At 41.4% G+C, this 27,958-nt stretch overlaps 43 non-coding genes and 26 pseudogenes across 43 annotated transcripts; all 69 read right to left on the bottom strand.

Annotated features, from left to right (window-relative positions):
* Positions 1-236: 236 nt before the first annotated feature.
* Positions 237-355, bottom strand: LOC142480431 (5S ribosomal RNA; annotated as a pseudogene).
* Positions 356-640: 285 nt separating this feature from the next.
* On the bottom strand, positions 641-759 carry LOC142480163 (5S ribosomal RNA). Its single transcript, XR_012794820.1, has one exon. It is a non-coding gene; the product is annotated as a 5S ribosomal RNA (ribosomal RNA).
* A 285-nt stretch (positions 760-1,044) lies between these two features.
* Positions 1,045-1,163, bottom strand: LOC142480202 (5S ribosomal RNA). Its single transcript, XR_012794857.1, has one exon. It is a non-coding gene; the product is annotated as a 5S ribosomal RNA (ribosomal RNA).
* A 285-nt stretch (positions 1,164-1,448) lies between these two features.
* LOC142480769 (5S ribosomal RNA) lies at positions 1,449-1,567 on the bottom strand. Its single transcript, XR_012795259.1, has one exon. It is a non-coding gene; the product is annotated as a 5S ribosomal RNA (ribosomal RNA).
* Positions 1,568-1,852: 285 nt separating this feature from the next.
* On the bottom strand, positions 1,853-1,971 carry LOC142480513 (5S ribosomal RNA; annotated as a pseudogene).
* A 285-nt stretch (positions 1,972-2,256) lies between these two features.
* On the bottom strand, positions 2,257-2,375 carry LOC142480209 (5S ribosomal RNA). The gene has a single exon (XR_012794864.1). It is a non-coding gene; the product is annotated as a 5S ribosomal RNA (ribosomal RNA).
* Positions 2,376-2,660: 285 nt separating this feature from the next.
* LOC142480436 (5S ribosomal RNA) lies at positions 2,661-2,779 on the bottom strand (annotated as a pseudogene).
* A 285-nt stretch (positions 2,780-3,064) lies between these two features.
* On the bottom strand, positions 3,065-3,183 carry LOC142480403 (5S ribosomal RNA). The gene has a single exon (XR_012795050.1). It is a non-coding gene; the product is annotated as a 5S ribosomal RNA (ribosomal RNA).
* A 285-nt stretch (positions 3,184-3,468) lies between these two features.
* LOC142480212 (5S ribosomal RNA) lies at positions 3,469-3,587 on the bottom strand. Its single transcript, XR_012794867.1, has one exon. It is a non-coding gene; the product is annotated as a 5S ribosomal RNA (ribosomal RNA).
* Positions 3,588-3,872: 285 nt separating this feature from the next.
* LOC142480159 (5S ribosomal RNA) lies at positions 3,873-3,991 on the bottom strand. The gene has a single exon (XR_012794816.1). It is a non-coding gene; the product is annotated as a 5S ribosomal RNA (ribosomal RNA).
* Positions 3,992-4,276: 285 nt separating this feature from the next.
* LOC142480770 (5S ribosomal RNA) lies at positions 4,277-4,395 on the bottom strand. Its single transcript, XR_012795260.1, has one exon. It is a non-coding gene; the product is annotated as a 5S ribosomal RNA (ribosomal RNA).
* Positions 4,396-4,680: 285 nt separating this feature from the next.
* Positions 4,681-4,799, bottom strand: LOC142480428 (5S ribosomal RNA; annotated as a pseudogene).
* Positions 4,800-5,084: 285 nt separating this feature from the next.
* On the bottom strand, positions 5,085-5,203 carry LOC142480401 (5S ribosomal RNA). The gene has a single exon (XR_012795048.1). It is a non-coding gene; the product is annotated as a 5S ribosomal RNA (ribosomal RNA).
* Positions 5,204-5,490: 287 nt separating this feature from the next.
* On the bottom strand, positions 5,491-5,609 carry LOC142480771 (5S ribosomal RNA). Its single transcript, XR_012795261.1, has one exon. It is a non-coding gene; the product is annotated as a 5S ribosomal RNA (ribosomal RNA).
* A 285-nt stretch (positions 5,610-5,894) lies between these two features.
* LOC142480773 (5S ribosomal RNA) lies at positions 5,895-6,013 on the bottom strand. Its single transcript, XR_012795263.1, has one exon. It is a non-coding gene; the product is annotated as a 5S ribosomal RNA (ribosomal RNA).
* A 285-nt stretch (positions 6,014-6,298) lies between these two features.
* On the bottom strand, positions 6,299-6,417 carry LOC142480511 (5S ribosomal RNA; annotated as a pseudogene).
* Positions 6,418-6,702: 285 nt separating this feature from the next.
* Positions 6,703-6,821, bottom strand: LOC142479774 (5S ribosomal RNA). The gene has a single exon (XR_012794443.1). It is a non-coding gene; the product is annotated as a 5S ribosomal RNA (ribosomal RNA).
* Positions 6,822-7,106: 285 nt separating this feature from the next.
* LOC142480744 (5S ribosomal RNA) lies at positions 7,107-7,225 on the bottom strand. The gene has a single exon (XR_012795236.1). It is a non-coding gene; the product is annotated as a 5S ribosomal RNA (ribosomal RNA).
* Positions 7,226-7,510: 285 nt separating this feature from the next.
* On the bottom strand, positions 7,511-7,629 carry LOC142480774 (5S ribosomal RNA). Its single transcript, XR_012795264.1, has one exon. It is a non-coding gene; the product is annotated as a 5S ribosomal RNA (ribosomal RNA).
* A 285-nt stretch (positions 7,630-7,914) lies between these two features.
* LOC142480203 (5S ribosomal RNA) lies at positions 7,915-8,033 on the bottom strand. Its single transcript, XR_012794858.1, has one exon. It is a non-coding gene; the product is annotated as a 5S ribosomal RNA (ribosomal RNA).
* Positions 8,034-8,318: 285 nt separating this feature from the next.
* LOC142480433 (5S ribosomal RNA) lies at positions 8,319-8,437 on the bottom strand (annotated as a pseudogene).
* Positions 8,438-8,722: 285 nt separating this feature from the next.
* On the bottom strand, positions 8,723-8,841 carry LOC142480164 (5S ribosomal RNA). The gene has a single exon (XR_012794821.1). It is a non-coding gene; the product is annotated as a 5S ribosomal RNA (ribosomal RNA).
* A 285-nt stretch (positions 8,842-9,126) lies between these two features.
* Positions 9,127-9,245, bottom strand: LOC142480204 (5S ribosomal RNA). The gene has a single exon (XR_012794859.1). It is a non-coding gene; the product is annotated as a 5S ribosomal RNA (ribosomal RNA).
* Positions 9,246-9,530: 285 nt separating this feature from the next.
* LOC142480775 (5S ribosomal RNA) lies at positions 9,531-9,649 on the bottom strand. The gene has a single exon (XR_012795265.1). It is a non-coding gene; the product is annotated as a 5S ribosomal RNA (ribosomal RNA).
* A 285-nt stretch (positions 9,650-9,934) lies between these two features.
* On the bottom strand, positions 9,935-10,053 carry LOC142480210 (5S ribosomal RNA). The gene has a single exon (XR_012794865.1). It is a non-coding gene; the product is annotated as a 5S ribosomal RNA (ribosomal RNA).
* A 285-nt stretch (positions 10,054-10,338) lies between these two features.
* On the bottom strand, positions 10,339-10,457 carry LOC142480437 (5S ribosomal RNA; annotated as a pseudogene).
* Positions 10,458-10,742: 285 nt separating this feature from the next.
* On the bottom strand, positions 10,743-10,861 carry LOC142480404 (5S ribosomal RNA). Its single transcript, XR_012795051.1, has one exon. It is a non-coding gene; the product is annotated as a 5S ribosomal RNA (ribosomal RNA).
* A 285-nt stretch (positions 10,862-11,146) lies between these two features.
* LOC142480213 (5S ribosomal RNA) lies at positions 11,147-11,265 on the bottom strand. Its single transcript, XR_012794868.1, has one exon. It is a non-coding gene; the product is annotated as a 5S ribosomal RNA (ribosomal RNA).
* A 285-nt stretch (positions 11,266-11,550) lies between these two features.
* Positions 11,551-11,669, bottom strand: LOC142480405 (5S ribosomal RNA). The gene has a single exon (XR_012795052.1). It is a non-coding gene; the product is annotated as a 5S ribosomal RNA (ribosomal RNA).
* Positions 11,670-11,954: 285 nt separating this feature from the next.
* LOC142480214 (5S ribosomal RNA) lies at positions 11,955-12,073 on the bottom strand. The gene has a single exon (XR_012794869.1). It is a non-coding gene; the product is annotated as a 5S ribosomal RNA (ribosomal RNA).
* Positions 12,074-12,358: 285 nt separating this feature from the next.
* On the bottom strand, positions 12,359-12,477 carry LOC142480745 (5S ribosomal RNA). Its single transcript, XR_012795237.1, has one exon. It is a non-coding gene; the product is annotated as a 5S ribosomal RNA (ribosomal RNA).
* A 285-nt stretch (positions 12,478-12,762) lies between these two features.
* On the bottom strand, positions 12,763-12,881 carry LOC142480152 (5S ribosomal RNA). Its single transcript, XR_012794809.1, has one exon. It is a non-coding gene; the product is annotated as a 5S ribosomal RNA (ribosomal RNA).
* A 285-nt stretch (positions 12,882-13,166) lies between these two features.
* LOC142480150 (5S ribosomal RNA) lies at positions 13,167-13,285 on the bottom strand. The gene has a single exon (XR_012794808.1). It is a non-coding gene; the product is annotated as a 5S ribosomal RNA (ribosomal RNA).
* Positions 13,286-13,570: 285 nt separating this feature from the next.
* LOC142480270 (5S ribosomal RNA) lies at positions 13,571-13,689 on the bottom strand. The gene has a single exon (XR_012794923.1). It is a non-coding gene; the product is annotated as a 5S ribosomal RNA (ribosomal RNA).
* A 285-nt stretch (positions 13,690-13,974) lies between these two features.
* Positions 13,975-14,093, bottom strand: LOC142480776 (5S ribosomal RNA). Its single transcript, XR_012795266.1, has one exon. It is a non-coding gene; the product is annotated as a 5S ribosomal RNA (ribosomal RNA).
* Positions 14,094-14,378: 285 nt separating this feature from the next.
* Positions 14,379-14,497, bottom strand: LOC142480205 (5S ribosomal RNA). Its single transcript, XR_012794860.1, has one exon. It is a non-coding gene; the product is annotated as a 5S ribosomal RNA (ribosomal RNA).
* Positions 14,498-14,782: 285 nt separating this feature from the next.
* Positions 14,783-14,901, bottom strand: LOC142480541 (5S ribosomal RNA; annotated as a pseudogene).
* A 285-nt stretch (positions 14,902-15,186) lies between these two features.
* LOC142480165 (5S ribosomal RNA) lies at positions 15,187-15,305 on the bottom strand. The gene has a single exon (XR_012794822.1). It is a non-coding gene; the product is annotated as a 5S ribosomal RNA (ribosomal RNA).
* A 285-nt stretch (positions 15,306-15,590) lies between these two features.
* LOC142480746 (5S ribosomal RNA) lies at positions 15,591-15,709 on the bottom strand. Its single transcript, XR_012795238.1, has one exon. It is a non-coding gene; the product is annotated as a 5S ribosomal RNA (ribosomal RNA).
* Positions 15,710-15,994: 285 nt separating this feature from the next.
* LOC142480166 (5S ribosomal RNA) lies at positions 15,995-16,113 on the bottom strand. The gene has a single exon (XR_012794823.1). It is a non-coding gene; the product is annotated as a 5S ribosomal RNA (ribosomal RNA).
* Positions 16,114-16,398: 285 nt separating this feature from the next.
* LOC142480777 (5S ribosomal RNA) lies at positions 16,399-16,517 on the bottom strand. The gene has a single exon (XR_012795267.1). It is a non-coding gene; the product is annotated as a 5S ribosomal RNA (ribosomal RNA).
* Positions 16,518-16,802: 285 nt separating this feature from the next.
* On the bottom strand, positions 16,803-16,921 carry LOC142480574 (5S ribosomal RNA; annotated as a pseudogene).
* Positions 16,922-17,206: 285 nt separating this feature from the next.
* On the bottom strand, positions 17,207-17,325 carry LOC142480211 (5S ribosomal RNA). Its single transcript, XR_012794866.1, has one exon. It is a non-coding gene; the product is annotated as a 5S ribosomal RNA (ribosomal RNA).
* A 285-nt stretch (positions 17,326-17,610) lies between these two features.
* On the bottom strand, positions 17,611-17,729 carry LOC142480293 (5S ribosomal RNA). The gene has a single exon (XR_012794945.1). It is a non-coding gene; the product is annotated as a 5S ribosomal RNA (ribosomal RNA).
* A 285-nt stretch (positions 17,730-18,014) lies between these two features.
* LOC142480539 (5S ribosomal RNA) lies at positions 18,015-18,133 on the bottom strand (annotated as a pseudogene).
* A 285-nt stretch (positions 18,134-18,418) lies between these two features.
* On the bottom strand, positions 18,419-18,537 carry LOC142480523 (5S ribosomal RNA; annotated as a pseudogene).
* Positions 18,538-18,822: 285 nt separating this feature from the next.
* On the bottom strand, positions 18,823-18,941 carry LOC142480747 (5S ribosomal RNA). Its single transcript, XR_012795239.1, has one exon. It is a non-coding gene; the product is annotated as a 5S ribosomal RNA (ribosomal RNA).
* A 285-nt stretch (positions 18,942-19,226) lies between these two features.
* On the bottom strand, positions 19,227-19,345 carry LOC142480520 (5S ribosomal RNA; annotated as a pseudogene).
* Positions 19,346-19,630: 285 nt separating this feature from the next.
* On the bottom strand, positions 19,631-19,749 carry LOC142480465 (5S ribosomal RNA; annotated as a pseudogene).
* Positions 19,750-20,034: 285 nt separating this feature from the next.
* Positions 20,035-20,153, bottom strand: LOC142480749 (5S ribosomal RNA). The gene has a single exon (XR_012795241.1). It is a non-coding gene; the product is annotated as a 5S ribosomal RNA (ribosomal RNA).
* Positions 20,154-20,438: 285 nt separating this feature from the next.
* On the bottom strand, positions 20,439-20,557 carry LOC142480524 (5S ribosomal RNA; annotated as a pseudogene).
* Positions 20,558-20,842: 285 nt separating this feature from the next.
* Positions 20,843-20,961, bottom strand: LOC142480485 (5S ribosomal RNA; annotated as a pseudogene).
* A 285-nt stretch (positions 20,962-21,246) lies between these two features.
* On the bottom strand, positions 21,247-21,365 carry LOC142480487 (5S ribosomal RNA; annotated as a pseudogene).
* A 285-nt stretch (positions 21,366-21,650) lies between these two features.
* On the bottom strand, positions 21,651-21,769 carry LOC142480521 (5S ribosomal RNA; annotated as a pseudogene).
* Positions 21,770-22,054: 285 nt separating this feature from the next.
* Positions 22,055-22,173, bottom strand: LOC142480489 (5S ribosomal RNA; annotated as a pseudogene).
* A 285-nt stretch (positions 22,174-22,458) lies between these two features.
* Positions 22,459-22,577, bottom strand: LOC142480490 (5S ribosomal RNA; annotated as a pseudogene).
* Positions 22,578-22,862: 285 nt separating this feature from the next.
* Positions 22,863-22,981, bottom strand: LOC142480750 (5S ribosomal RNA). The gene has a single exon (XR_012795242.1). It is a non-coding gene; the product is annotated as a 5S ribosomal RNA (ribosomal RNA).
* A 285-nt stretch (positions 22,982-23,266) lies between these two features.
* Positions 23,267-23,385, bottom strand: LOC142480525 (5S ribosomal RNA; annotated as a pseudogene).
* Positions 23,386-23,670: 285 nt separating this feature from the next.
* LOC142480751 (5S ribosomal RNA) lies at positions 23,671-23,789 on the bottom strand. The gene has a single exon (XR_012795243.1). It is a non-coding gene; the product is annotated as a 5S ribosomal RNA (ribosomal RNA).
* A 285-nt stretch (positions 23,790-24,074) lies between these two features.
* Positions 24,075-24,193, bottom strand: LOC142480406 (5S ribosomal RNA). Its single transcript, XR_012795053.1, has one exon. It is a non-coding gene; the product is annotated as a 5S ribosomal RNA (ribosomal RNA).
* A 285-nt stretch (positions 24,194-24,478) lies between these two features.
* On the bottom strand, positions 24,479-24,597 carry LOC142480752 (5S ribosomal RNA). Its single transcript, XR_012795244.1, has one exon. It is a non-coding gene; the product is annotated as a 5S ribosomal RNA (ribosomal RNA).
* A 285-nt stretch (positions 24,598-24,882) lies between these two features.
* Positions 24,883-25,001, bottom strand: LOC142480526 (5S ribosomal RNA; annotated as a pseudogene).
* Positions 25,002-25,286: 285 nt separating this feature from the next.
* LOC142480529 (5S ribosomal RNA) lies at positions 25,287-25,405 on the bottom strand (annotated as a pseudogene).
* Positions 25,406-25,690: 285 nt separating this feature from the next.
* On the bottom strand, positions 25,691-25,809 carry LOC142480422 (5S ribosomal RNA; annotated as a pseudogene).
* A 285-nt stretch (positions 25,810-26,094) lies between these two features.
* On the bottom strand, positions 26,095-26,213 carry LOC142480408 (5S ribosomal RNA). Its single transcript, XR_012795055.1, has one exon. It is a non-coding gene; the product is annotated as a 5S ribosomal RNA (ribosomal RNA).
* Positions 26,214-26,498: 285 nt separating this feature from the next.
* Positions 26,499-26,617, bottom strand: LOC142480194 (5S ribosomal RNA). The gene has a single exon (XR_012794849.1). It is a non-coding gene; the product is annotated as a 5S ribosomal RNA (ribosomal RNA).
* A 285-nt stretch (positions 26,618-26,902) lies between these two features.
* Positions 26,903-27,021, bottom strand: LOC142480527 (5S ribosomal RNA; annotated as a pseudogene).
* A 285-nt stretch (positions 27,022-27,306) lies between these two features.
* Positions 27,307-27,425, bottom strand: LOC142480530 (5S ribosomal RNA; annotated as a pseudogene).
* Positions 27,426-27,710: 285 nt separating this feature from the next.
* Positions 27,711-27,829, bottom strand: LOC142480423 (5S ribosomal RNA; annotated as a pseudogene).
* Between the last annotated feature and the right edge of the window lie 129 nt (positions 27,830-27,958).

Genomic DNA, 27,958 nt, shown 5'->3' on the forward strand with positions numbered 1-27,958 from the left:
TATCTTGCTCCATGCATACACAGAGACTGAGAAAATGACAGGTGCACTCAAATGTACTATAGACGGAATTCTTGATGTCAGAATTCTATTTTGGAAGGTTGCATTGTGTTAAACTTTCTGAGGAAAAAACGATATATTTCTTTGCCACTGCGGGAAAAAGTAGCAAGAAATGAAACATTTTCTTTTGCTGCGAGGAATGCCATGTATATTTTCATTAGGGAAGCGAAAAATAAAAACACCTACAGCACCTGGTATTCCCAGACAGTCTCCGTACCCGGTACTAATCAAGCCTCACCCTGCTTAGCTTCCGAGATCTGACGGGATCGGGCACTTTCAAGGTAGTATGGCCGTAGGTGGAGATTGCTGTCTCATGATATCCTCTCATTCTTAAATTCATGAGCCTATATCTTGCTCCATGCATACACAGAGACTGAGAAAATGACAGGTGTACTCAAATGTACTATAGACGGAATTCTTGATGTCAGAATTCTATTTTGGAATGTTGCATTGTGTTAAACTTTCTGAGGAAAAAACGATATATTTCTTTGCCACTGCGGGAAAAAGTAGCAAGAAATGAAACATTTTCTTTTGCTGCGAGGAATGCCATGTATATTTTCATTAGGGAAGCGAAAAATAAAAACACCTACAGCACCTGGTATTCCCAGGCAGTCTCCTAACCCGGTACTAATCAAGCCTCACCCTGCTTAGCTTCCGAGATCTGACAGGATCGGGCACTTTCAAGGTAGTATGGCCGTAGGTGGAGATTGCTGTCTCATGATATCCTCTCATTCTTAAATTCATGAGCCTATATCTTGCTCCATGCATACACAGAGACTGAGAAAATGACAGGTGCACTCAAATGTACTATAGACGGAATTCTTGATGTCAGAATTCTATTTTGGAAGGTTGCATTGTGTTAAACTTTCTGAGGAAAAAACGATATATTTCTTTGCCACTGCGGGAAAAAGTAGCAAGAAATGAAACATTTTCTTTTGCTGCGAGGAATGCCATATATATTTTCATTAGGGAAGCGAAAAATAAAAACACCTACAGCACCTGGTATTCCCAGGCAGTCTCCCAACCCGGTACTAATCAAGCCTCACCCTGCTTAGCTTCCGAGATCTGACGGGATCGGGCACTTTTAAGGTAGTATGGCCGTAGGTGGAGATTGCTATCTCATGATATCCTCTCATTCTTAAATTCATGAGCCTATATCTTGCTCCATGCATACACAGAGACTGAGAAAATGACAGGTGCACTCAAATGTACTATAGACGGAATTCTTGATGTCAGAATTCTATTTTGGAAGGTTGCATTGTGTTAAACTTTCTGAGGAAAAAACGATATATTTCTTTGCCACTGCGGGAAAAAGTAGCAAGAAATGAAACATTTTCTTTTGCTGCGAGGAATGCCATGTATATTTTCATTAGGGAAGCGAAAAATAAAAACACCTACAGCACCTGGTATTCCCAGGCAGTCTCCCAACCCGGTACTAATCAAGCCTCACCCTGCTTAGCTTCCGAGATCTGACGGGATCGGGCACTTTCAAGGTAGTATGGCCGTAGGTGGAGATTGCTGTCTCATGATATCCTCTCATTCTTAAATTCATGAGCCTATATCTTGCTCCATGCATACACAGAGACTGAGAAAATGACAGGTGCACTCAAATGTACTATAGACGGAATTCTTGATGTCAGAATTCTATTTTGGAAGGTTGCATTGTGTTAAACTTTCTGAGGAAAAAACGATATATTTCTTTGCCACTGCGGGAAAAAGTAGCAAGAAATGAAACATTTTCTTTTGCTGCGAGGAATGCCATGTATATTTTCATTAGGGAAGCGAAAAATAAAAACACATTCAGCACCTGGTATTCCCAGGTAGTCTCCCAACCCGGTACTAATCAAGCCTCACCCTGCTTAGTTTCTGAGATCTGACGGGATCGGGCACTTTCAAGGTAGTATGGCCGTAGGTGGAGATTGCTGTCTCATGATATCCTCTCATTCTTAAATTCATGAGCCTATATCTTGCTCCATGCATACACAGAGACTGAGAAAATGACAGGTGCACTCAAATGTACTATAGACGGAATTCTTGATGTCAGAATTCTATTTTGGAAGGTTGCATTGTGTTAAACTTTCTGAGGAAAAAACGATATATTTCTTTGCCACTGCGGGAAAAAGTAGCAAGAAATGAAACATTTTCTTTTGCTGCGAGGAATGCCATGTATATTTTCATTAGGGAAGCGAAAAATAAAAACACCTACAGCACCTGGTATTCCCAGGTAGTCTCCCAACCCGGTACTAATCAAGCCTCACCCTGCTTAGTTTCTGAGATCTGACGGGATCGGGCACTTTCAAGGTAGTATGGCCGTAGGTGGAGATTGCTGTCTCATGATATCCTCTCATTCTTAAATTCATGAGCCTATATCTTGCTCCATGCATACACAGAGACTGAGAAAATGACAGGTGCACTCAAATGTACTATAGACGGAATTCTTGATGTCAGAATTCTATTTTGGAAGGTTGCATTGTGTTAAACTTTCTGAGGAAAAAACGATATATTTCTTTGCCACTGCGGGAAAAAGTAGCAAGAAATGAAACATTTTCTTTTGCTGCGAGGAATGCCATGTATATTTTCATTAGGGAAGCGAAAAATAAAAACACCTATAGCACCTGGTATTCCCAGGCAGTCTCCCAACCCGGTACTAATCAAGCCTCACCCTGCTTAGTTTCTGAGATCTGACGGGATCGGGCACTTTCAAGGTAGTATGGCCGTAGGTGGAGATTGCTGTCTCATGATATCCTCTCATTCTTAAATTCATGAGCCTATATCTTGCTCCATGCATACACAGAGACTGAGAAAATGACAGGTGCACTCAAATGTACTATAGACGGAATTCTTGATGTCAGAATTCTATTTTGGAAGGTTGCATTGTGTTAAACTTTCTGAGGAAAAAACGATATATTTCTTTGCCACTGCGGGAAAAAGTAGCAAGAAATGAAACATTTTCTTTTGCTGCGAGGAATGCCATGTATATTTTCATTAGGGAAGCGAAAAATAAAAACACCTACAGCACCTGGTATTCCCAGGCAGTCTCCCAACCCGGTACTAATCAAGCCTCACCCTGCTTAGCTTCCGAGATCTGACAGGATCGGGCACTTTCAAGGTAGTAGGGCCGTAGGTGGAGATTGTTGTCTCATGATATCCTCTCATTCTTAAATTCATGAGCCTATATCTTGCTCCATGCATACACAGAGACTGAGAAAATGACAGGTGCACTCAAATGTACTATAGACGGAATTCTTGATGTCAGAATTCTATTTTGGAAGGTTGCATTGTGTTAAACTTTCTGAGGAAAAAACGATATATTTCTTTGCCACTGCGGGAAAAAGTAGCAAGAAATGAAACATTTTCTTTTGCTGCGAGGAATGCCATGTATATTTTCATTAGGGAAGCGAAAAATAAAAACACCTACAGCACCTGGTATTCCCAGGCAGTCTCCCAACCCAGTACTAATCAAGCCTCAACCTGCTTAGCTTCCGAGATCTGACGGGATCGGGCACTTTCAAGGTAGTATGGCCGTAGGTGGAGATTGCTGTCTCATGATATCCTCTCATTCTTAAATTCATGAGCCTATATCTTGCTCCATGCATACACAGAGACTGAGAAAATGACAGGTGCACTCAAATGTACTATAGACGGAATTCTTGATGTCAGAATTCTATTTTGGAAGGTTGCATTGTGTTAAACTTTCTGAGGAAAAAACGATATATTTCTTTGCCACTGCGGGAAAAAGTAGCAAGAAATGAAACATTTTCTTTTGCTGCGAGGAATGCCATGTATATTTTCATTAGGGAAGCGAAAAATAAAAACACCTACAGCACCTGGTATTCCCAGGCAGTCTCCCAACCCAGTACTAATCAAGCCTCACCCTGCTTAGCTTCCAAGATCTGACGGGATCGGGCACTTTCAAGGTAGTATGGCCGTAGGTGGAGATTGCTGTCTCATGATATCCTCTCATTCTTAAATTCATGAGCCTATATCTTGCTCCATGCATACACAGAGACTGAGAAAATGACAGGTGTACTCAAATGTACTATAGACGGAATTCTTGATGTCAGAATTCTATTTTGGAAGGTTGCATTGTGTTAAACTTTCTGAGGAAAAAACGATATATTTCTTTGCCACTGCGGGAAAAAGTAGCAAGAAATGAAACATTTTCTTTTGCTGCGAGGAATGCCATGTATATTTTCATTAGGGAAGCGAAAAATAAAAACACCTACAGCACCTGGTATTCCCAGGCAGTCTCCCAACCCGGTACTAATCAAGCCTCACCCTGCTTAGCTTCCGAGATCTGACGGGATCGGGCACTTTCAAGGTAGTATGGCCGTAGGTGGAGATTGCTGTCTCATGATATCCTCTCATTCTTAAATTCATGAGCCTATATCTTGCTCCATGCATACACAGAGACTGAGAAAATGACAGGTGTACTCAAATGTACTATAGACGGAATTCTTGATGTCAGAATTCTATTTTGGAATGTTGCATTGTGTTAAACTTTCTGAGGAAAAAACGATATATTTCTTTGCCACTGCGGGAAAAAGTAGCAAGAAATGAAACATTTTCTTTTGCTGCGAGGAATGCCATGTATATTTTCATTAGGGAAGCGAAAAATAAAAACACCTACAGCACCTGGTATTCCCAGGCAGTCTCCCAAATCGGTACTAATCAAGCCTCACCCTGCTTAGCTTCCGAGATCTGACAGGATCGGGCACTTTCAAGGTAGTATGGCCGTAGGTGGAGATTGCTGTCTCATGATATCCTCTCATTCTTAAATTCATGAGCCTATATCTTGCTCCATGCATACACAGAGACTGAGAAAATGACAGGTGCACTCAAATGTACTATAGACGGAATTCTTGATGTCAGAATTCTATTTTGGAAGGTTGCATTGTGTTAAACTTTCTGAGGAAAAAACGATATATTTCTTTGCCACTGCGGGAAAAAGTAGCAAGAAATGAAACATTTTCTTTTGCTGCGTGGAATGCCATGTATATTTTCATTAGGGAAGCGAAAAATAAAAACACCTTCAGCACCTGGTATTCCCAGGCAGTCTCCTAACCCGGTACTAATCAAGCCTCACCCTGCTTAGCTTCCGAGATCTGACAGGATCGGGCACTTTCAAGGTAGTATGGCCGTAGGTGGAGATTGCTGTCTCATGATATCCTCTCATTCTTAAATTCATGAGCCTATATCTTGCTCCATGCATACACAGAGACTGAGAAAATGACAGGTGTACTCCAATGTACTATAGACGGAATTCTTGATGTCAGAATTCTATTTTGGAAGGTTGCATTGTGTTAAACTTTCTGAGGAAAAAACAATAAAAAATTTTTTGCCACTGCGGGAAAAAGTAGCAAGAAATGAAACATTTTCTTTTGCTGCGAGGAATGCCATGTATATTTTCATTAGGGAAGCGAAAAATAAAAACACCTACAGCACCTGGTATTCCCAGGCAGTCTCCCAACCCGGTACTAATCAAGCCTCACCCTGCTTAGCTTCCGAGATCTGACGGGATCGGGCACTTTCAAGGTAGTATGGCCGTAGGTGGAGATTGCTGTCTCATGATATCCTCTCATTCTTAAATTCATGAGCCTATATCTTGCTCCATGCATACACAGAGACTGAGAAAATGACAGGTGTACTCAAATGTACTATAGACGGAATTCTTGATGTCAGAATTCTATTTTGGAAGGTTGCATTGTGTTAAACTTTCTGAGGAAAAAACGATATATTTCTTTGCCACTGCGGGAAAAAGTAGCAAGAAATGAAACATTTTCTTTTGCTGCGAGGAATGCCATGTATATTTTCATTAGGGAAGCGAAAAATAAAAACACCTACAGCACCTGGTATTCCCAGGCAGTCTCCCAACCCGGTACTAATCAAGCCTCACCCTGCTTAGCTTCCGAGATCTGACGGGATCGGGCACTTTCAAGGTAGTATGGCCGTAGGTGGAGATTGCTGTCTCATGATATCCTCTCATTCTTAAATTCATGAGCCTATATCTTGCTCCATGCATACACAGAGACTGAGAAAATGACAGGTGTACTCAAATGTACTATAGACGGAATTCTTGATGTCAGAATTCTATTTTGGAATGTTGCATTGTGTTAAACTTTCTGAGGAAAAAACGATATATTTCTTTGCCACTGCGGGAAAAAGTAGCAAGAAATGAAACATTTTCTTTTGCTGCGAGGAATGCCATGTATATTTTCATTAGGGAAGCGAAAAATAAAAACACCTACAGCACCTGGTATTCCCAGGCAGTCTCCCAAATCGGTACTAATCAAGCCTCACCCTGCTTAGCTTCCGAGATCTGACAGGATCGGGCACTTTCAAGGTAGTAGGGCCGTAGGTGGAGATTGCTGTCTCATGATATCCTCTCATTCTTAAATTCATGAGCCTATATCTTGCTCCATGCATACACAGAGACTGAGAAAATGACAGGTGCACTCAAATGTACTATAGACGGAATTCTTGATGTCAGAATTCTATTTTGGAAGGTTGCATTGTGTTAAACTTTCTGAGGAAAAAACGATATATTTCTTTGCCACTGCGGGAAAAAGTAGCAAGAAATGAAACATTTTCTTTTGCTGCGAGGAATGCCATATATATTTTCATTAGGGAAGCGAAAAATAAAAACACCTACAGCACCTGGTATTCCCAGGCAGTCTCCCAACCCGGTACTAATCAAGCCTTACCCTGCTTAGCTTCCGAGATCTGACGGGATCGGGCACTTTTAAGGTAGTATGGCCGTAGGTGGAGATTGCTGTCTCATGATATCCTCTCATTCTTAAATTCATGAGCCTATATCTTGCTCCATGCATACACAGAGACTGAGAAAATGACAGGTGCACTCAAATGTACTATAGACGGAATTCTTGATGTCAGAATTCTATTTTGGAAGGTTGCATTGTGTTAAACTTTCTGAGGAAAAAACGATATATTTCTTTGCCACTGCGGGAAAAAGTAGCAAGAAATGAAACATTTTCTTTTGCTGCGAGGAATGCCATGTATATTTTCATTAGGGAAGCGAAAAATAAAAACACCTACAGCACCTGGTATTCCCAGGCAGTCTCCCAACCCAGTACTAATCAAGCCTCACCCTGCTTAGCTTCCGAGATCTGACGGGATCGGGCACTTTCAAGGTAGTATGGCCGTAGGTGGAGATTGCTGTCTCATGATATCCTCTCATTCTTAAATTCATGAGCCTATATCTTGCTCCATGCATACACAGAGACTGAGAAAATGACAGGTGCACTCAAATGTACTATAGACGGAATTCTTGATGTCAGAATTCTATTTTGGAAGGTTGCATTGTGTTAAACTTTCTGAGGAAAAAACGATATATTTCTTTGCCACTGCGGGAAAAAGTAGCAAGAAATGAAACATTTTCTTTTGCTGCGAGGAATGCCATGTATATTTTCATTAGGGAAGCGAAAAATAAAAACACCTACAGCACCTGGTATTCCCAGGCAGTCTCCCAACCCGGTACTAATCAAGCCTCACCCTGCTTAGCTTCCGAGATCTGACGGGATCGGGCACTTTCAAGGTAGTATGGCCGTAGGTGGAGATTGCTGTCTCATGATATCCTCTCATTCTTAAATTCATGAGCCTATATCTTGCTCCATGCATACACAGAGACTGAGAAAATGACAGGTGCACTCAAATGTACTATAGGCGGAATTCTTGATGTCAGAATTCTATTTTGGAAGGTTGCATTGTGTTAAACTTTCTGAGGAAAAAACGATATATTTCTTTGCCACTGCGGGAAAAAGTAGCAAGAAATGAAACATTTTCTTTTGCTGCGAGGAATGCCATGTATATTTTCATTAGGGAAGCGAAAAATAAAAACACCTACAGCACCTGGTATTCCCAGGCAGTCTCCCAACCCGGTACTAATCAAGCCTCACCCTGCTTAGCTTCCGAGATCTGACGGGATCGGGCACTTTTAAGGTAGTATGGCCGTAGGTGGAGATTGCTGTCTCATGATATCCTCTCATTCTTAAATTCATGAGCCTATATCTTGCTCCATGCATACACAGAGACTGAGAAAATGACAGGTGCACTCAAATGTACTATAGACGGAATTCTTGATGTCAGAATTCTATTTTGGAAGGTTGCATTGTGTTAAACTTTCTGAGGAAAAAACGATATATTTCTTTGCCACTGCGGGAAAAAGTAGCAAGAAATGAAACATTTTCTTTTGCTGCGAGGAATGCCATGTATATTTTCATTAGGGAAGCGAAAAATAAAAACACCTACAGCACCTGGTATTCCCAGACAGTCTCCGTACCCGGTACTAATCAAGCCTCACCCTGCTTAGCTTCCGAGATCTGACGGGATCGGGCACTTTCAAGGTAGTATGGCCGTAGGTGGAGATTGCTGTCTCATGATATCCTCTCATTCTTAAATTCATGAGCCTATATCTTGCTCCATGCATACACAGAGACTGAGAAAATGACAGGTGTACTCAAATGTACTATAGACGGAATTCTTGATGTCAGAATTCTATTTTGGAATGTTGCATTGTGTTAAACTTTCTGAGGAAAAAACGATATATTTCTTTGCCACTGCGGGAAAAAGTAGCAAGAAATGAAACATTTTCTTTTGCTGCGAGGAATGCCATGTATATTTTCATTAGGGAAGCGAAAAATAAAAACACCTACAGCACCTGGTATTCCCAGGCAGTCTCCTAACCCGGTACTAATCAAGCCTCACCCTGCTTAGCTTCCGAGATCTGACAGGATCGGGCACTTTCAAGGTAGTATGGCCGTAGGTGGAGATTGCTGTCTCATGATATCCTCTCATTCTTAAATTCATGAGCCTATATCTTGCTCCATGCATACACAGAGACTGAGAAAATGACAGGTGCACTCAAATGTACTATAGACGGAATTCTTGATGTCAGAATTCTATTTTGGAAGGTTGCATTGTGTTAAACTTTCTGAGGAAAAAACGATATATTTCTTTGCCACTGCGGGAAAAAGTAGCAAGAAATGAAACATTTTCTTTTGCTGCGAGGAATGCCATATATATTTTCATTAGGGAAGCGAAAAATAAAAACACCTACAGCACCTGGTATTCCCAGGCAGTCTCCCAACCCGGTACTAATCAAGCCTCACCCTGCTTAGCTTCCGAGATCTGACGGGATCGGGCACTTTTAAGGTAGTATGGCCGTAGGTGGAGATTGCTATCTCATGATATCCTCTCATTCTTAAATTCATGAGCCTATATCTTGCTCCATGCATACACAGAGACTGAGAAAATGACAGGTGCACTCAAATGTACTATAGACGGAATTCTTGATGTCAGAATTCTATTTTGGAAGGTTGCATTGTGTTAAACTTTCTGAGGAAAAAACGATATATTTCTTTGCCACTGCGGGAAAAAGTAGCAAGAAATGAAACATTTTCTTTTGCTGCGAGGAATGCCATGTATATTTTCATTAGGGAAGCGAAAAATAAAAACACCTACAGCACCTGGTATTCCCAGGCAGTCTCCCAACCCGGTACTAATCAAGCCTCACCCTGCTTAGCTTCCGAGATCTGACGGGATCGGGCACTTTCAAGGTAGTATGGCCGTAGGTGGAGATTGCTGTCTCATGATATCCTCTCATTCTTAAATTCATGAGCCTATATCTTGCTCCATGCATACACAGAGACTGAGAAAATGACAGGTGCACTCAAATGTACTATAGACGGAATTCTTGATGTCAGAATTCTATTTTGGAAGGTTGCATTGTGTTAAACTTTCTGAGGAAAAAACGATATATTTCTTTGCCACTGCGGGAAAAAGTAGCAAGAAATGAAACATTTTCTTTTGCTGCGAGGAATGCCATGTATATTTTCATTAGGGAAGCGAAAAATAAAAACACCTACAGCACCTGGTATTCCCAGGTAGTCTCCCAACCCGGTACTAATCAAGCCTCACCCTGCTTAGTTTCTGAGATCTGACGGGATCGGGCACTTTCAAGGTAGTATGGCCGTAGGTGGAGATTGCTGTCTCATGATATCCTCTCATTCTTAAATTCATGAGCCTATATCTTGCTCCATGCATACACAGAGACTGAGAAAATGACAGGTGCACTCAAATGTACTATAGACGGAATTCTTGATGTCAGAATTCTATTTTGGAAGGTTGCATTGTGTTAAACTTTCTGAGGAAAAAACGATATATTTCTTTGCCACTGCGGGAAAAAGTAGCAAGAAATGAAACATTTTCTTTTGCTGCGAGGAATGCCATGTATATTTTCATTAGGGAAGCGAAAAATAAAAACACCTATAGCACCTGGTATTCCCAGGCAGTCTCCCAACCCGGTACTAATCAAGCCTCACCCTGCTTAGTTTCTGAGATCTGACGGGATCGGGCACTTTCAAGGTAGTATGGCCGTAGGTGGAGATTGCTGTCTCATGATATCCTCTCATTCTTAAATTCATGAGCCTATATCTTGCTCCATGCATACACAGAGACTGAGAAAATGACAGGTGCACTCAAAAGTACTATAGACGGAATTCTTGATGTCAGAATTCTATTTTGGAAGGTTGCATTGTGTTAAACTTTCTGAGGAAAAAACGATATATTTCTTTGCCACTGCGGGAAAAAGTAGCAAGAAATGAAACATTTTCTTTTGCTGCGAGGAATGCCATGTATATTTTCATTAGGGAAGCGAAAAATAAAAACACCTACAGCACCTGGTATTCCCAGGCAGTCTCCCAACCCGGTACTAATCAAGCCTCACCCTGCTTAGCTTCCGAGATCTGACAGGATCGGGCACTTTCAAGGTAGTAGGGCCGTAGGTGGAGATTGTTGTCTCATGATATCCTCTCATTCTTAAATTCATGAGCCTATATCTTGCTCCATGCATACACAGAGACTGAGAAAATGACAGGTGCACTCAAATGTACTATAGACGGAATTCTTGATGTCAGAATTCTATTTTGGAAGGTTGCATTGTGTTAAACTTTCTGAGGAAAAAACGATATATTTCTTTGCCACTGCGGGAAAAAGTAGCAAGAAATGAAACATTTTCTTTTGCTGCGAGGAATGCCATGTATATTTTCATTAGGGAAGCGAAAAATAAAAACACCTACAGCACCTGGTATTCCCAGGCAGTCTCCCAACCCAGTACTAATCAAGCCTCAACCTGCTTAGCTTCCGAGATCTGACGGGATCGGGCACTTTCAAGGTAGTATGGCCGTAGGTGGAGATTGCTGTCTCATGATATCCTCTCATTCTTAAATTCATGAGCCTATATCTTGCTCCATGCATACACAGAGACTGAGAAAATGACAGGTGCACTCAAAAGTACTATAGACGGAATTCTTGATGTCAGAATTCTATTTTGGAAGGTTGCATTGTGTTAAACTTTCTGAGGAAAAAACGATATATTTCTTTGCCACTGCGGGAAAAAGTAGCAAGAAATGAAACATTTTCTTTTGCTGCGAGGAATGCCATGTATATTTTCATTAGGGAAGCGAAAAATAAAAACACCTACAGCACCTGGTATTCCCAGGCAGTCTCCCAACCCGGTACTAATCAAGCCTCACCCTGCTTAGCTTCCGAGATCTGACAGGATCGGGCACTTTCAAGGTAGTAGGGCCGTAGGTGGAGATTGTTGTCTCATGATATCCTCTCATTCTTAAATTCATGAGCCTATATCTTGCTCCATGCATACACAGAGACTGAGAAAATGACAGGTGCACTCAAATGTACTATAGACGGAATTCTTGATGTCAGAATTCTATTTTGGAAGGTTGCATTGTGTTAAACTTTCTGAGGAAAAAACGATATATTTCTTTGCCACTGCGGGAAAAAGTAGCAAGAAATGAAACATTTTCTTTTGCTGCGAGGAATGCCATGTATATTTTCATTAGGGAAGCGAAAAATAAAAACACCTACAGCACCTGGTATTCCCAGGCAGTCTCCCAACCCAGTACTAATCAAGCCTCAACCTGCTTAGCTTCCGAGATCTGACGGGATCGGGCACTTTCAAGGTAGTATGGCCGTAGGTGGAGATTGCTGTCTCATGATATCCTCTCATTCTTAAATTCATGAGCCTATATCTTGCTCCATGCATACACAGAGACTGAGAAAATGACAGGTGCACTCAAATGTACTATAGACGGAATTCTTGATGTCAGAATTCTATTTTGGAAGGTTGCATTGTGTTAAACTTTCTGAGGAAAAAACGATATATTTCTTTGCCACTGCGGGAAAAAGTAGCAAGAAATGAAACATTTTCTTTTGCTGCGAGGAATGCCATGTATATTTTCATTAGGGAAGCGAAAAATAAAAACACCTACAGCACCTGGTATTCCCAGGCAGTCTCCCAACCCAGTACTAATCAAGCCTCACCCTGCTTAGCTTCCGAGATCTGACGGGATCGGGCACTTTCAAGGTAGTATGGCCGTAGGTGGAGATTGCTGTCTCATGATATCCTCTCATTCTTAAATTCATGAGCCTATATCTTGCTCCATGCATACACAGAGACTGAGAAAATGACAGGTGCACTCAAATGTACTATAGACGGAATTCTTGATGTCAGAATTCTATTTTGGAAGGTTGCATTGTGTTAAACTTTCTGAGGAAAAAACGATATATTTCTTTGCCACTGCGGGAAAAAGTAGCAAGAAATGAAACATTTTCTTTTGCTGCGAGGAATGCCATGTATATTTTCATTAGGGAAGCGAAAAATAAAAACACCTACAGCACCTGGTATTCCCAGGCAGTCTCCCAACCCAGTACTAATCAAGCCTTAACCTGCTTAGCTTCCGAGATCTGACGGGATCGGGCACTTTCAAGGTAGTATGGCCGTAGGTGGAGATTACTGTCTCATGATATCCTCTCATTCTTAAATTCATGAGCCTATATCTTGCTCCATGCATACACAGAGACTGAGAAAATGACAGGTGCACTCAAATGTACTATAGACGGAATTCTTGATGTCAGAATTCTATTTTGGAAGGTTGCATTGTGTTAAACTTTCTGAGGAAAAAACGATATATTTCTTTGCCACTGCGGGAAAAAGTAGCAAGAAATGAAACATTTTCTTTTGCTGCGAGGAATGCCATGTATATTTTCATTAGGGAAGCGAAAAATAAAAACACATACAGCACCTGGTATTCCCAGGCAGTCTCCCAACCCAGTACTAATCAAGCCTCACCCTGCTTAGCTTCCGAGATCTGACGGGATCGGGCACTTTCAAGGTAGTATGGCCGTAGGTGGAGATTGCTGTCTCATGATATCCTCTCATTCTTAAATTCATGAGCCTATATCTTGCTCCATGCATACACAGAGACTGAGAAAATGACAGGTGCACTCAAATGTACTATAGACGGAATTCTTGATGTCAGAATTCTATTTTGGAATGTTGCATTGTGTTAAACTTTCTGAGGAAAAAACGATATATTTCTTTGCCACTGCGGGAAAAAGTAGCAAGAAATGAAACATTTTCTTTTGCTGCGAGGAATGCCATGTATATTTTCATTAGGGAAGCGAAAAATAAAAACACCCACAGCACCTGGTATTCCCAGGCAGTCTCCTAACCCGGTACTAATCAAGCCTCACCCTGCTTAGCTTCCGAGATCTGACAGGATCGGGCACTTTCAAGGTAGTATGGCCGTAGGTGGAGATTGCTGTCTCATGATATCCTCTCATTCTTAAATTCATGAGCCTATATCTTGCTCCATGCATACACAGAGACTGAGAAAATGACAGGTGCACTCAAATGTACTATAGACGGAATTCTTGATGTCAGAATTCTATTTTGGAAGGTTGCATTGTGTTAAACTTTCTGAGGAAAAAACGATATATTTCTTTGCCACTGCGGGAAAAAGTAGCAAGAAATGAAACATTTTCTTTTGCTGCGAGGAATGCCATGTATATTTTCATTAGGGAAGCGAAAAATAAAAACACCTACAGCACCTGGTATTCCCAGGCAGTCTCCCAACCCGGTACTAATCAAGCCTCACCCTGCTTAGCTTCCGAGATCTGACGGGATCGGGCACTTTCAAGGTAGTATGGCCGTAGGTGGAGATTGCTGTCTCATGATATCCTCTCATTCTTAAATTCATGAGCCTATATCTTGCTCCATGCATACACAGAGACTGAGAAAATGACAGGTGCACTCAAATGTACTATAGACGGAATTCTTGATGTCAGAATTCTATTTTGGAAGGTTGCATTGTGTTACACTTTCTGAGGAAAAAACGATATATTTCTTTGCCACTGCGGGAAAAAGTAGCAAGAAATGAAACATTTTCTTTTGCTGCGAGGAATGCCATGTATATTTTCATTAGGGAAGCGAAAAATAAAAACACCTACAGCACCTGGTATTCCCAGGCAGTCTCCCAACCCGGTACTAATCAAGCCTCACCCTGCTTAGCTTCCGAGATCTGACGGGATCGGGCACTTTTAAGGTAGTATGGCCGTAGGTGGAGATTGCTGTCTCATGATATCCTCTCATTCTTAAATTCATGAGCCTATATCTTGCTCCATGCATACACAGAGACTGAGAAAATGACAGGTGCACTCAAATGTACTATAGACGGAATTCTTGATGTCAGAATTCTATTTTGGAAGGTTGCATTGTGTTAAACTTTCTGAGGAAAAAACGATATATTTCTTTGCCACTGCGGGAAAAAGTAGCAAGAAATGAAACATTTTCTTTTGCTGCGAGGAATGCCATGTATATTTTCATTAGGGAAGCGAAAAATAAAAACACCTACAGCACCTGGTATTCCCAGGCAGTCTCCCAACCCGGTATTAATCAAGCCTCACACTGCTTAGCTTCCGAGATCTGACAGGATCGGGCACTTTCAAGGTAGTAGGGCCGTAGGTGGAGATTGCTGTCTCATGATATCCTCTCATTCTTAAATTCATGAGCCTATATCTTGCTCCATGCATACACAGAGACTGAGAAAATGACAGGTGCACTCAAATGTACTATAGACGGAATTCTTGATGTCAGAATTCTATTTTGGAAGGTTGCATTGTGTTAAACTTTCTGAGGAAAAAACGATATATTTCTTTGCCACTGCGGGAAAAAGTAGCAAGAAATGAAACATTTTCTTTTGCTGCGAGGAATGCCATGTATATTTTCATTAGGGAAGCGAAAAATAAAAACACCTACAGCACCTGGTATTCCCAGGCAGTCTCCTAACCCGGTACTAATCAAGCCTCACCCTGCTTAGCTTCCGAGATCTGACAGGATCGGGCACTTTCAAGGTAGTATGGCCGTAGGTGGAGATTGCTGTCTCATGATATCCTCTCATTCTTAAATTCATGAGCCTATATCTTGCTCCATGCATACACAGAGACTGAGAAAATGACAGGTGCACTCAAATGTACTATAGACGGAATTCTTGATGTCAGAATTCTATTTTGGAAGGTTGCATTGTGTTAAACTTTCTGAGGAAAAAACGATATATTTCTTTGCCACTGCGGGAAAAAGTAGCAAGAAATGAAACATTTTCTTTTGCTGCGAGGAATGCCATGTATATTTTCATTAGGGAAGCGAAAAATAAAAACACCTACAGCACCTGGTATTCCCAGGCAGTCTCCCAACCCAGTACTAATCAAGCCTCACCCTGCTTAGCTTCCGAGATCTGACGGGATCGGGCACTTTCAAGGTAGTATGGCCGTAGGTGGAGATTGCTGTCTCATGATATCCTCTCATTCTTAAATTCATGAGCCTATATCTTGCTCCATGCATACACAGAGACTGAGAAAATGACAGGTGCACTAAAATGTACTATAGACGGAATTCTTGATGTCAGAATTCTATTTTGGAATGTTGCATTGTGTTAAACTTTCTGAGGAAAAAACGATATATTTCTTTGCCACTGCGGGAAAAAGTAGCAAGAAATGAAACATTTTCTTTTGCTGCGAGGAATGCCATGTATATTTTCATTAGGGAAGCGAAAAATAAAAACACCTACAGCACCTGGTATTCCCAGGCAGTCTCCTAACCCGGTACTAATCAAGCCTCACCCTGCTTAGCTTCCGAGATCTGACAGGATCGGGCACTTTCAAGGTAGTATGGCCGTAGGTGGAGATTGCTGTCTCATGATATCCTCTCATTCTTAAATTCATGAGCCTATATCTTGCTCCATGCATACACAGAGACTGAGAAAATGACAGGTGCACTCAAATGTACTATAGACGGAATTCTTGATGTCAGAATTCTATTTTGGAAGGTTGCATTGTGTTAAACTTTCTGAGGAAAAAACGATATATTTCTTTGCCACTGCGGGAAAAAGTAGCAAGAAATGAAACATTTTCTTTTGCTGCGAGGAATGCCATGTATATTTTCATTAGGGAAGCGAAAAATAAAAACACCTACAGCACCTGGTATTCCCAGGCAGTCTCCCAACCCGGTACTAATCAAGCCTCACCCTGCTTAGCTTCCGAGATCTGACGGGATCGGGCACTTTCAAGGTAGTATGGCCGTAGGTGGAGATTGCTGTCTCATGATATCCTCTCATTCTTAAATTCATGAGCCTATATCTTGCTCCATGCATACACAGAGACTGAGAAAATGACAGGTGCACTCAAATGTACTATAGACGGAATTCTTGATGTCAGAATTCTATTTTGGAAGGTTGCATTGTGTTAAACTTTCTGAGGAAAAAACGATATATTTCTTTGCCACTGCGGGAAAAAGTAGCAAGAAATGAAACATTTTCTTTTGCTGCGAGGAATGCCATGTATATTTTCATTAGGGAAGCGAAAAATAAAAACACCTACAGCACCTGGTATTATCAGGCAGTCTCCCAACCCGGTACTAATCAAGCCTCACCCTGCTTAGCTTCCGAAATCTGACAGGATCGGGCACTTTCAAGGTAGTAGGGCCGTAGGTGGAGATTGCTGTCTCATGATATCCTCTCATTCTTAAATTCATGAGCCTATATCTTGCTCCATGCATACACAGAGACTGAGAAAATGACAGGTGCACTCAAATGTTCTATAGACGGAATTCTTGATGTCAGAATTCTATTTTGGAAGGTTGCATTGTGTTAAACTTTCTGAGGAAAAAACGATATATTTCTTTGCCACTGCGGGAAAAAGTAGCAAGAAATGAAACATTTTCTTTTGCTGCGAGGAATGCCATGTATATTTTCATTAGGGAAGCGAAAAATAAAAACACCTACAGCACCTGGTATTCCCAGGCAGTCTCCCAACCCGGTACTAATCAAGCCTCACCCGGCTTAGCTTCCGAGATCTGACGGGATCGGGCACTTTCAAGGTAGTATGGCCGTAGGTGGAGATTGCTGTCTCATGATATCCTCTCATTCTTAAATTCATGAGCCTATATCTTGCTCCATGCATACACAGAGACTGAGAAAATGACAGGTGCACTCAAATGTACTACAGACGGAATTCTTGATGTCAGAATTCTATTTTGGAATGTTGCATTGTGTTAAACTTTCTGAGGAAAAAACGATATATTTCTTTGCCACTGCGGGAAAAAGTAGCAAGAAATGAAACATTTTCTTTTGCTGCGAGGAATGCCATGTATATTTTCATTAGGGAAGCGAAAAATAAAAACACCTACAGCACCTGGTATTCCCAGGCAGTCTCCTAACCCGGTACTAATCAAGCCTCACCCTGCTTAGCTTCCGAGATCTGACAGGATCAGGCACTTTCAAGGTAGTATGGCCGTAGGTGGAGATTGCTGTCTCATGATATCCTCTCATTCTTAAATTCATGAGCCTATATCTTGCTCCATGCATACACAGAGACTGAGAAAATGACAGGTGCACTCAAATGTACTATAGACGGAATTCTTGATGTCAGAATTCTATTTTGGAAGGTTGCATTGTGTTAAACTTTCTGAGGAAAAAACGATATATTTCTTTGCCACTGCGGGAAAAAGTAGCAAGAAATGAAACATTTTCTTTTGCTGCGAGGAATGCCATATATATTTTCATTAGGGAAGCGAAAAATAAAAACACCTACAGCACCTGGTATTCCCAGGCAGTCTCCCAACCCGGTACAAATCAAGCCTCACCCTGCTTAGCTTCCGAGATCTGACGTTATCGGGCACTTTTAAGGTAGTATGGCCGTAGGTGGAGATTGCTGTCTCATGATATCCTCTCATTCTTAAATTCATGAGCCTATATCTTGCTCCATGCATACACAGAGACTGAGAAAATGACAGGTGCACTCAAATGTACTATAGACGGAATTCTTGATGTCAGAATTCTATTTTGGAAGGTTGCATTGTGTTAAACTTTCTGAGGAAAAAACGATATATTTCTTTGCCACTGCGGGAAAAAGTAGCAAGAAATGAAACATTTTCTTTTGCTGCGAGGAATGCCATGTATATTTTCATTAGGGAAGCGAAAAATAAAAACACCTACAGCACCTGGTATTCCCAGGCAGTCTCCCAACCCGGTACTAATCAAGCCTCACCCTGCTTAGCTTCGGAGATCTGACAGGATCGGGCACTTTCAAGGTAGTAGGGCCGTAGGTGGAGATTGCTGTCTCATGATATCCTCTCATTCTTAAATTCATGAGCCTATATCTTGCTCCATGCATACACAGAGACTGAGAAAATGACAGGTGCACTCAAATGTACTATAGACGGAATTCTTGATGTCAGAATTCTATTTTGGAAGGTTGCATTGTGTTAAACTTTCTGAGGAAAAAACGATATATTTCTTTGCCACTGCGGGAAAAAGTAGCAAGAAATGAAACATTTTCTTTTGCTGTGAGGAATGCCATGTATATTTTCATTAGGGAAGCGAAAAATAAAAACACCTACAGCACCTGGTATTCCCAGGCAGTCTCCCAACCCAGTACTAATCAAGCCTCACCCTGCTTAGCTTCCGAGATCTGACGGGATCGGGCACTTTCAAGGTAGTATGGCCGTAGGTGGAGATTGCTGTCTCATGATATCCTCTCATTCTTAAATTCATGAGCCTATATCTTGCTCCATGCATACACAGAGACTGAGAAAATGACAGGTGCACTCAAATGTACTATAGACGGAATTCTTGATGTCAGAATTCTATTTTGGAAGGTTGCATTGTGTTAAACTTTCTGAGGAAAAAACGATATATTTCTTTGCCACTGCGGGAAAAAGTAGCAAGAAATGAAACATTTTCTTTTGCTGCGAGGAATGCCATGTATATTTTCATTAGGGAAGCGAAAAATAAAAACACCTACAGCACCTGGTATTCCCAGGCAGTCTCCCAACCCAGTACTAATCAAGCCTCACCCTGCTTAGCTTCGGAGATCTGACAGGATCGGGCACTTTCAAGGTAGTAGGGCCGTAGGTGGAGATTGCTGTCTCATGATATCCTCTCATTCTTAAATTCATGAGCCTATATCTTGCTCCATGCATACACAGAGACTGAGAAAATGACAGGTGCACTCAAATGTACTATAGACGGAATTCTTGATGTCAGAATTCTATTTTGGAAGGTTGCATTGTGTTAAACTTTCTGAGGAAAAAACGATATATTTCTTTGCCACTGCGGGAAAAAGTAGCAAGAAATGAAACATTTTCTTTTGCTGCGAGGAATGCCATATATATTTTCATTAGGGAAGCGAAAAATAAAAACACCTACAGCACCTGGTATTCCCAGGCAGTCTCCCAACCCGGTACAAATCAAGCCTCACCCTGCTTAGCTTCCGAGATCTGACGTGATCGGGCACTTTTAAGGTAGTATGGCCGTAGGTGGAGATTGCTGTCTCATGATATCCTCTCATTCTTAAATTCATGAGCCTATATCTTGCTCCATGCATACACAGAGACTGAGAAAATGACAGGTGCACTCAAATGTACTATAGACGGAATTCTTGATGTCAGAATTCTATTTTGGAAGGTTGCATTGTGTTAAACTTTCTGAGGAAAAAACGATATATTTCTTTGCCACTGCGGGAAAAAGTAGCAAGAAATGAAACATTTTCTTTTGCTGTGAGGAATGCCATGTATATTTTCATTAGGGAAGCGAAAAATAAAAACACCTACAGCACCTGGTATTCCCAGGCAGTCTCCCAACCCAGTACTAATCAAGCCTCACCCTGCTTAGCTTCCGAGATCTGACGGGATCGGGCACTTTCAAGGTAGTATGGCCGTAGGTGGAGATTGCTGTCTCATGATATCCTCTCATTCTTAAATTCATGAGCCTATATCTTGCTCCATGCATACACAGAGACTGAGAAAATGACAGGTGCACTCAAATGTACTATAGACGGAATTCTTGATGTCAGAATTCTATTTTGGAAGGTTGCATTGTGTTAAACTTTCTGAGGAAAAAACGATATATTTCTTTGCCACTGCGGGAAAAAGTAGCAAGAAATGAAACATTTTCTTTTGCTGCGAGGAATGCCATGTATATTTTCATTAGGGAAGCGAAAAATAAAAACACCTACAGCACCTGGTATTCCCAGGCAGTCTCCCAACCCGGTACTAATCAAGCCTCACCCTGCTTAGCTTCGGAGATCTGACAGGATCGGGCACTTTCAAGGTAGTAGGGCCGTAGGTGGAGATTGCTGTCTCATGATATCCTCTCATTCTTAAATTCATGAGCCTATATCTTGCTCCATGCATACACAGAGACTGAGAAAATGACAGGTGCACTCAAATGTACTATAGACGGAATTCTTGATGTCAGAATTCTATTTTGGAAGGTTGCATTGTGTTAAACTTTCTGAGGAAAAAACGATATATTTCTTTGCCACTGCGGGAAAAAGTAGCAAGAAATGAAACATTTTCTTTTGCTGCGAGGAATGCCATGTATATTTTCATTAGGGAAGCGAAAAATAAAAACACCTACAGCACCTGGTATTCCCAGGCAGTCTCCCAACCCGGTACTAATCAAGCCTCACCCTGCAGAGCTTCCGAGATCTGACGGGATCGGGCACTTTCAAGGTAGTATGGCCGTAGGTGGAGATTGCTGTCTCATGATATCCTCTCATTCTTAAATTCATGAGCCTATATCTTGCTCCATGCATACACAGAGACTGAGAAAATGACAGGTGCACTCAAATGTACTATAGACGGAATTCTTGATGTCAGAATTCTATTTTGGAAGGTTGCATTGTGTTAAACTTTCTGAGGAAAAAACGATATATTTCTTTGCCACTGCGGGAAAAAGTAGCAAGAAATGAAACATTTTCTTTTGCTGCGAGGAATGCCATGTATATTTTCATTAGGGAAGCGAAAAATAAAAACACCTACAGCACCTGGTATTCCCAGGCAGTCTCCCAACCCGGTACTAATCAAGCCTCACCCTGCAGAGCTTCCGAGATCTGACGGGATCGGGCACTTTCAAGGTAGTATGGCCGTAGGTGGAGATTGCTGTCTCATGATATCCTCTCATTCTTAAATTCATGAGCCTATATCTTGCTCCATGCATACACAGAGACTGAGAAAATGACAGGTGCACTCAAATGTACTATAGACGGAATTCTTGATGTCAGAATTCTATTTTGGAAGGTTGCATTGTGTTAAACTTTCTGAGGAAAAAACGATATATTTCTTTGCCACTGCGGGAAAAAGTAGCAAGAAATGAAACATTTTCTTTTGCTGTGAGGAATGCCATGTATATTTTCATTAGGGAAGCGAAAAATAAAAACACCTACAGCACCTGGTATTCCCAGGCAGTCTCCCAACCCAGTACTAATCAAGCCTCACCCTGCTTAGCTTCGGAGATCTGACAGGATCGGGCACTTTCAAGGTAGTAGGGCCGTAGGTGGAGATTGCTGTCTCATGATATCCTCTCATTCTTAAATTCATGAGCCTATATCTTGCTCCATGCATACACAGAGACTGAGAAAATGACAGGTGCACTCAAATGTACTATAGACGGAATTCTTGATGTCAGAATTCTATTTTGGAAGGTTGCATTGTGTTAAACTTTCTGAGGAAAAAACGATATATTTCTTTGCCACTGCGGGAAAAAGTAGCAAGAAATGAAACATTTTCTTTTGCTGCGAGGAATGCCATGTATATTTTCATTAGGGAAGCGAAAAATAAAAACACCTACAGCACCTGGTATTCCCAGGCAGTCTCCCAACCCGGTACTAATCAAGCCTCACCCTGCAGAGCTTCCGAGATCTGACGGGATCGGGCACTTTCAAGGTAGTATGGCCGTAGGTGGAGATTGCTGTCTCATGATATCCTCTCATTCTTAAATTCATGAGCCTATATCTTGCTCCATGCATACACAGAGACTGAGAAAATGACAGGTGCACTCAAATGTACTATAGACGGAATTCTTGATGTCAGAATTCTATTTTGGAAGGTTGCATTGTGTTAAACTTTCTGAGGAAAAAACGATATATTTCTTTGCCACTGCGGGAAAAAGTAGCAAGAAATGAAACATTTTCTTTTGCTGCGAGGAATGCCATGTATATTTTCATTAGGGAAGCGAAAAATAAAAACACCTACAGCACCTGGTATTCCCAGGCAGTCTCCCAACCCGGTACTAATCAAGCCTCACCCTGCAGAGCTTCCGAGATCTGACGGGATCGGGCACTTTCAAGGTAGTATGGCCGTAGGTGGAGATTGCTGTCTCATGATATCCTCTCATTCTTAAATTCATGAGCCTATATCTTGCTCCATGCATACACAGAGACTGAGAAAATGACAGGTGCACTCAAATGTACTATAGACGGAATTCTTGATGTCAGAATTCTATTTTGGAAGGTTGCATTGTGTTAAACTTTCTGAGGAAAAAACGATATATTTCTTTGCCACTGCGGGAAAAAGTAGCAAGAAATGAAACATTTTCTTTTGCTGTGAGGAATGCCATGTATATTTTCATTAGGGAAGCGAAAAATAAAAACACCTACAGCACCTGGTATTCCCAGGCAGTCTCCCAACCCAGTACTAATCAAGCCTCACCCTGCTTAGCTTCCGAGATCTGACGGGATCGGGCACTTTCAAGGTAGTATGGCCGTAGGTGGAGATTGCTGTCTCATGATATCCTCTCATTCTTAAATTCATGAGCCTATATCTTGCTCCATGCATACACAGAGACTGAGAAAATGACAGGTGCACTCAAATGTACTATAGACGGAATTCTTGATGTCAGAATTCTATTTTGGAAGGTTGCATTGTGTTAAACTTTCTGAGGAAAAAACGATATATTTCTTTGCCACTGCGGGAAAAAGTAGCAAGAAATGAAACATTTTCTTTTGCTGCGAGGAATGCCATGTATATTTTCATTAGGGAAGCGAAAAATAAAAACACCTACAGCACCTGGTATTCCCAGGCAGTCTCCCAACCCGGTACTAATCAAGCCTCACCCTGCTTAGCTTCGGAGATCTGACAGGATCGGGCACTTTCAAGGTAGTAGGGCCGTAGGTGGAGATTGCTGTCTCATGATATCCTCTCATTCTTAAATTCATGAGCCTATATCTTGCTCCATGCATACACAGAGACTGAGAAAATGACAGGTGCACTCAAATGTACTATAGACGGAATTCTTGATGTCAGAATTCTATTTTGGAAGGTTGCATTGTGTTAAACTTTCTGAGGAAAAAACGATATATTTCTTTGCCACTGCGGGAAAAAGTAGCAAGAAATGAAACATTTTATTTTGCTGTGAGGAATGCCATGTATATTTTCATTAGGGAAGCGAAAAATAAAAACACCTACAGCACCTGGTATTCCCAGGCAGTCTCCCAACCCAGTACTAATCAAGCCTCACCCTGCTTAGCTTCCGAGATCTGACGGGATCGGGCACTTTCAAGGTAGTATGGCCGTAGGTGGAGATTGCTGTCTCATGATATCCTCTCATTCTTAAATTCATGAGCCTATATCTTGCTCCATGCATACACAGAGACTGAGAAAATGACAGGTGCACTCAAATGTACTATAGACGGAATTCTTGATGTCAGAATTCTATTTTGGAAGGTTGCATTGTGTTAAACTTTCTGAGGAAAAAACGATATATTTCTTTGCCACTGCGGGAAAAAGTAGCAAGAAATGAAACATTTTCTTTTGCTGCGAGGAATGCCATGTATATTTTCATTAGGGAAGCGAAAAATAAAAACACCTACAGCACCTGGTATTCCCAGGCAGTCTCCCAACCCGGTACTAATCAAGCCTCACCCTGCTTAGCTTCCGAGATCTGACAGGATCGGGCACTTTCAAGGTAGTAGGGCCGTAGGTGGAGATTGCTGTCTCATGATATCCTCTCATTCTTAAATTCATGAGCCTATATCTTGCTCCATGCATACACAGAGACTGAGAAAATGACAGGTGCACTCAAATGTACTATAGACGGAATTCTTGATGTCAGAATTCTATTTTGGAAGGTTGCATTGTGTTAAACTTTCTGAGGAAAAAACGATATATTTCTTTGCCACTGCGGGAAAAAGTAGCAAGAAATGAAACATTTTCTTTTGCTGTGAGGAATGCCATGTATATTTTCATTAGGGAAGCGAAAAATAAAAACACCTACAGCACCTGGTATTCCCAGGCAGTCTCCCAACCCAGTACTAATCAAGCCTCACCCTGCTTAGCTTCCGAGATCTGACGGGATCGGGCACTTTCAAGGTAGTATGGCCGTAGGTGGAGATTGCTGTCTCATGATATCCTCTCATTCTTAAATTCATGAGCCTATATCTTGCTCCATGCATACACAGAGACTGAGAAAATGACAGGTGCACTCAAATGTACTATAGACGGAATTCTTGATGTCAGAATTCTATTTTGGAAGGTTGCATTGTGTTAAACTTTCTGAGGAAAAAACGATATATTTCTTTGCCACTGCGGGAAAAAGTAGCAAGAAATGAAACATTTTCTTTTGCTGCGAGGAATGCCATGTATATTTTCATTAGGGAAGCGAAAAATAAAAACACCTACAGCACCTGGTATTCCCAGGCAGTCTCCCAACCCGGTACTAATCAAGCCTCACCCTGCTTAGCTTCGGAGATCTGACAGGATCGGGCACTTTCAAGGTAGTAGGGCCGTAGGTGGAGATTGCTGTCTCATGATATCCTCTCATTCTTAAATTCATGAGCCTATATCTTGCTCCATGCATACACAGAGACTGAGAAAATGACAGGTGCACTCAAATGTACTATAGACGGAATTCTTGATGTCAGAATTCTATTTTGGAAGGTTGCATTGTGTTAAACTTTCTGAGGAAAAAACGATATATTTCTTTGCCACTGCGGGAAAAAGTAGCAAGAAATGAAACATTTTCTTTTGCTGCGAGGAATGCCATGTATATTTTCATTAGGGAAGCGAAAAATAAAAACACCTACAGCACCTGGTATTCCCAGACAGTCTCCCAACCCGGTACTAATTAAGCCTCAACCTGCTTAGCTTCCGAGATCTGACAGGATCGGGCACTTTCAAGGTAGTATGGCCGTAGGTGGAGATTGCTGTCTCATGATATCCTCTCATTCTTAAATTCATGAGCCTATATCTTGCTCCATGCATACACAGAGACTGAGAAAATGACAGGTGCACTCAAATGTACTATAGACGGAATTCTTGATGTCAGAATTCTATTTTGGAAGGTTGCATTGTGTTAAACTTTCTGAGGAAAAAACGATATATTTCTTTGCCACTGCGGGAAAAAGTAGCAAGAAATGAAACATTTTCTTTTGCTGCGAGGAATGCCATATATATTTTCATTAGGGAAGCGAAAAATAAAAACACCTACAGCACCTGGTATTCCCAGGCAGTCTCCCAACCCGGTACTAATCAAGCCTCACCCTGCTTAGCTTCGGAGATCTGATGGGATCGGGCACTTTTAAGGTAGTATGGCCGTAGGTGGAGATTGCTGTCTCATGATATCCTCTCATTCTTAAATTCATGAGCCTATATCTTGCTCCATGCATACACAGAGACTGAGAAAATGACAGGTGCACTCAAATGTACTATAGACGGAATTCTTGATGTCAGAATTCTATTTTGGAAGGTTGCATTGTGTTAAACTTTCTGAGGAAAAAACGATATATTTCTTTGCCACTGCGGGAAAAAGTAGCAAGAAATGAAACATTTTCTTTTGCTGCGAGGAATGCCATGTATATTTTCATTAGGGAAGCGAAAAATAAAAACACCTACAGCACCTGGTATTCCCAGGCAGTCTCCCAACCCGGTACTAATCAAGCCTCACCCTGCTTAGCTTCCGAGATCTGACAGGATCGGGCACTTTCAAGGTAGTAGGGCCGTAGGTGGAGATTGCTGTCTCATGATATCCTCTCATTCTTAAATTCATGAGCCTATATCTTGCTCCATGCATACACAGAGACTGAGAAAATGACAGGTGCACTCAAATGTACTATAGACGGAATTCTTGATGTCAGAATTCTATTTTGGAAGGTTGCATTGTGTTAAACTTTCTGAGGAAAAAACGATATATTTCTTTGCCACTGCGGGAAAAAGTAGCAAGAAATGAAACATTTTCTTTTGCTGTGAGGAATGCCATGTATATTTTCATTAGGGAAGCGAAAAATAAAAACACCTACAGCACCTGGTATTCCCAGGCAGTCTCCCAACCCAGTACTAATCAAGCCTCACCCTGCTTAGCTTCCGAGATCTGACAGGATCGGGCACTTTCAAGGTAGTATGGCCGTAGGTGGAGATTGCTGTCTCATGATATCCTCTCATTCTTAAATTCATGAGCCTATATCTTGCTCCATGCATACACAGAGACTGAGAAAATGACAGGTGCACTCAAATGTACTATAGACGGAATTCTTGATGTCAGAATTCTATTTTGGAAGGTTGCATTGTGTTAAACTTTCTGAGGAAAAAACGATATATTTCTTTGCCACTGCGGGAAAAAGTAGCAAGAAATGAAACATTTTCTTTTGCTGCGAGGAATGCCATGTATATTTTCATTAGGGAAGCGAAAAATAAAAACACCTACAGCACCTGGTATTCCCAGGCAGTCTCCCAACCCGGTACTAATCAAGCCTCACCCTGCTTAGCTTCGGAGATCTGACAGGATCGGGCACTTTCAAGGTAGTAGGGCCGTAGGTGGAGATTGCTGTCTCATGATATCCTCTCATTCTTAAATTCATGAGCCTATATCTTGCTCCATGCATACACAGAGACTGAGAAAATGACAGGTGCACTCAAATGTACTATAGACGGAATTCTTGATGTCAGAATTCTATTTTGGAAGGTTGCATTGTGTTAAACTTTCTGAGGAAAAAACGATATATTTCTTTGCCACTGCGGGAAAAAGTAGCAAGAAATGAAACATTTTCTTTTGCTGCGAGGAATGCCATGTATATTTTCATTAGGGAAGCAAAAAATAAAAACACCTACAGCACCTGGTATTCCCAGACAGTCTCCCAACCCGGTACTAATTAAGCCTCAACCTGCTTAGCTTCCGAGATCTGACAGGATCGGGCACTTTCAAGGTAGTATGGCCGTAGGTGGAGATTGCTGTCTCATGATATCCTCTCATTCTTAAATTCATGAGCCTATATCTTGCTCCATGCATACACAGAGACTGAGAAAATGACAGGTGCACTCAAATGTACTATAGACGGAATTCTTGATGTCAGAATTCTATTTTGGAAGGTTGCATTGTGTTAAACTTTCTGAGGAAAAAACGATATATTTCTTTGCCACTGCGGGAAAAAGTAGCAAGAAATGAAACATTTTCTTTTGCTGCGAGGAATGCCATATATATTTTCATTAGGGAAGCGAAAAATAAAAACACCTACAGCACCTGGTATTCCCAGGCAGTCTCCCAACCCGGTACTAATCAAGCCTCACCCTGCTTAGCTTCGGAGATCTGATGGGATCGGGCACTTTTAAGGTAGTATGGCCGTAGGTGGAGATTGCTGTCTCATGATATCCTCTCATTCTTAAATTCATGAGCCTATATCTTGCTCCATGCATACACAGAGACTGAGAAAATGACAGGTGCACTCAAATGTACTATAGACGGAATTCTTGATGTCA

The sequence above is a fragment of the Ascaphus truei genome, unplaced genomic scaffold, assembly GCF_040206685.1.
Source record: "Ascaphus truei isolate aAscTru1 unplaced genomic scaffold, aAscTru1.hap1 HAP1_SCAFFOLD_242, whole genome shotgun sequence".
Lineage (NCBI taxonomy): Eukaryota > Metazoa > Chordata > Amphibia > Anura > Ascaphidae > Ascaphus > Ascaphus truei.